This window comes from Phoenix dactylifera, unplaced genomic scaffold (genome assembly GCF_009389715.1).
Source record: "Phoenix dactylifera cultivar Barhee BC4 unplaced genomic scaffold, palm_55x_up_171113_PBpolish2nd_filt_p 001021F, whole genome shotgun sequence".
Taxonomy (NCBI): domain Eukaryota; kingdom Viridiplantae; phylum Streptophyta; class Magnoliopsida; order Arecales; family Arecaceae; genus Phoenix; species Phoenix dactylifera.
In genome coordinates, this window is record NW_024068374.1 from 120,580 (window position 1) to 124,309 (window position 3,730).

The window sequence follows — 3,730 nt, forward strand, 5'->3', positions numbered from 1 at the left end:
GGCGAATGCTCAGGCAGCGGCGGCTCCTGAACCCGCTGCGGCGCCCGGGACATCGCACCCTGCAGATTCTGCACTGCCTCCGCGAGGGTGCGAACCTGCTGGGTTAGCTGGTCGAACTGGGCGGCTTCGACCGTCTGAACGGGCGGTGGGGAGGTGGAGTGTTGCTGAGAGTGTGTTGGAGATGCAGCGGCCCTCCGGCCAGAGGCGCGAGAGGCCCCGCGACCGGAAGCATTGGAAGCTCCACGACCACCTCGCCGTGCCATTACGATCGCTCTGAGATCCGGTCCCTTCCTCTAGCGCCAACTGTTGCTGGGGGTCCAAACCGAGAACGATTGGCACAGCGGTGTGGACGGGGTTCCCTTGGAATTACTTCGGTTGCGCTCCACCTTCCGCCGGGAAACCTGCATGCAAGCCTCGCACCACCACCGGGGTAGTGGGGGCCCTCCGACGATCAAGTTAGGGGAGATCGAAGGAGAAGGAGAGGTAGCAGGTAAGATGATACTCTGGAAAATCTTGCTTACCCTCCCCTTCCCCCCAGCCGCATATATATCAGGCTGGGGGGTTTTTCTGGGGATTGGTCATCGTGTGGCACGATGGGGTTGCTACTGACATGGTCGTTACAGGGCATCGTGGGGCAGCGCTGGGTACGGCCATGGCAGGGCATAGTGGAGCTCCGCTTTGTACGGCTGTTACAGGGGATCGTGGGACAGCACCGGATACGGCCGTTGCAGGGAGTAGTGGAGCAGGGGGCCGCGGCGTGCCTCAGGGGAACAGTCTGTTGTTGTCAAGAGTTTGCCGACTCGGGGTCGGATCGCTGGATCAAGGGGCAGCCGACTCGAGGTCGGGCTGCGGAGCCGAAGATATCCGACCCGAGGTCGGATTGCTGGATCAAGGGGCAGCCGGCTCGGGGTCGGGCTGCGGAATCGAAGATATCCGACCCGAGGTCGGATTGGTGGATCAAGGGGCAGCCGACTCGAGGTCGGGCTGCGGAGCCGAAGATATCCGACCCGAGGTCGGATTGCTGGATCAAGGGGCAGCCGACTCGGGGTCGGGCTGCGGAACCGAAGATATCCGACCCGAGGTCGGATTGCTGGATCAAGGGGCAGCCGACTCGGGGTCGGGCTGCGGAACCGAAGATATCCGACCCGAGGTCGGATTGCTGGATCAAGGGGCAGCCGTAGTCTTCCTGGGCGCGCGTGCCGGTCACGTGGGGCATGGTGGCTAAGTTCCCCCGTAACAAGTATAATATGAAATAAAGTCTAGTGTGATCCAAATGCTCCCATCTTTTTATGGGCTCACCAACGAAGATCCATATAAACACTTAGATGAATTTTTTGAGATTTGCACCACTATCAAGATTCAGAACTTCACTGATGATGCTCTGAAACTTAGATTATTCCCCTTCTCCCTTAAAAATAGAGCCAAACAATGGCTGAATTCTTTAGAAGCCAATTCGATTCGTTCTTAGGATCAAATGCAACAAGAATTCCTTAAAAAATATTTTTTCATAGGAAGAACGAACCAGTTTAGACGTGCCATCACAAGCTTCTCCCAAACTGAGGGAGAAGAATTTCATGAAACTTGGAAGAGATTTCGGGACCTAATCCATAAATGCCCACATCATCAAATACCTAAATGGCAGCTAGTGCAATGTTTCTATGACGGATTGACTGAACGAAACCGTCAGATGATTGATGCCGCATGCGGGGGGACATTTATGCTTCAAAATGAGCATGAAGCATGGCAATTATTTGAAAATCTAAATGAAAACTCCCTCCACCATACTTCTTGTTCTCGTCAAGCACCCCCGAGTTCTCAAAGAAAAGGGACCATCTGTGAAATAAGTCATTCTATGGACCTATCTAGCAAGGCAGATGCATTGTCCCATAAGATTGACCAACTGACCGGGTAATGACCTATTTTCCAATACATATAACCTGGGATAGCAAAATCATCCAAACTTGTCTTGGAAGCAGCAAGCTTCGAATACTGCCCAACCCTACTTCCAGAATTTTCAAACCCCACAAAATATTCATCCCTACCGTCCCACGACTCAATTTCAACATACTCCTCCTCCACCCCAAAGAAACACAGCCTTTGAGGAGAAAGTGTTGAACGCCCTTCAAGGTTTGGAAACCATTACACAATTGGTGCACTCTCACACGCAATCCATCGCCAAGCTAGAATCCCAAATGGGGCAACTAGCTAATGCACTGAACAAGCGAGAGGAAGGAAAGCTTCCAAGCTAACCATTAAGTAATCCTGGCTCAAGAAAATCAAATAAATGCAATTCATCATGAACAAGCCAATGCTTTGACTACCCTAAGGAGTGGACGTGTAGTAGACAATAAGATTGGGGAAGATAACAATAAGGAAGATGAAGAAGAGGATAGACATGTGTCAAATAAAAATCTAAAACCTTTTTCTTCTTCAGCTAGTCCACCTTCTGCCAAAACTCACATCCCAAAGGCTCCATTTTCTGAAGCTCTTAATTCACCCTCTCCCTTTGACAGAAAGGAAACTTCACTAAAGAAAATGATGGAGGTTTTCAAACAAGTAAAAATTAACCTTCCGCTTCTTGATGCTATTAAACAAGTTCCCTCCTATGCTAAATTTCTCAAAGACCTTTATACCCAAAAGCAAAAATCTAGAACACATGTGCCTAGAAAGGTCTTCCTAACTGAGCAAGTGAGTTCTATTCTCCAACACAACACCCCTCCAAAATTCAAAGATCCTGGTGCTCCCACCATCTCCTGTGTCTTAGAAAATAATTTCATTGATCGAGCACTCTTAGATCTAGGGGCAAGTGTCAACCTTTTATCTTATTCAGTTTATGAGAAACTTGGGTTAGGTGAGTTAAAACCAACCTCGGTATCCCTTCAATTGGCTGATCGATCTGTAAAAACACCACGTGGGATAATTGAAGATGTTCTTGTCAAGGTAGACAAATTCTATTTTCCAGTAAATTTCATTGTCCTTGATATGGAACATGAACCTAATCCTAAGAAACAAATCCCCGTGATCCTTGGGCGGCCCTTTTTAGCAACAGCCAATGCGTGCATCAATTGTAGACAGAGGTAATGAATATATCATTTGGGAACATGAAGGTAAAATTAAATATGTTCAATGCGGACGACCAACCTGCGAGGAAAGTTGAGTGTTTTATGATAGACAAAATAGATGAACTCATAGAAGGAGATGCAAAAAACTACCTCACTGTGTCTGGCTGAAGACAAGAAACTTAGCGCTTGTTGGGAGGCAACCCAATTCTCTTAGATTTTTTTAACATTGAGGACAATGTTAGGTTTAGGTTTGGAGGTATTCATCTTGATTTTCATCCAAAAAAAATAGAAAAAAATGTGTGTTCATTTTCATTTTTTATAAAATAATAATAAATAATAAAAAAAAAATTAAATTAAAAAAGTTTTTATTTTTAAAAATCTAATTTCTATACATTTATGCGAGAATGATAAATACACAAGGTATATAAAATCTAAAAAGCCCAATGACTAGTCGGAAGTAATATAAATTTAAGTTCTTTTTATTAAGTCTCTCTTAGGGAGTTGTAAGCTAATTAATACTTTGGAATTTCAATACACATTGGCCGACCCTTCTAAGGTCTAGGCTCGACAATATGTTGATAGTATAGTAGCAACCTTGGACCCTGATGAATCATACTTATCTAATTCAAAAAAAAAATATCAATAAAAAGGATTTAGTCAGGAACATC

The 3,730-nt window shown here is 46.0% G+C and overlaps 1 non-coding gene across 1 annotated transcript; it reads right to left on the reverse strand.

Annotated features, from left to right (window-relative positions):
* Nucleotides 1-1,523: 1,523 nt before the first annotated feature.
* Nucleotides 1,524-1,629, reverse strand: LOC120107795. Its single transcript, XR_005509432.1, has one exon. It is a non-coding gene; the product is annotated as a small nucleolar RNA R71 (small nucleolar RNA).
* Nucleotides 1,630-3,730: the final 2,101 nt, after the last annotated feature.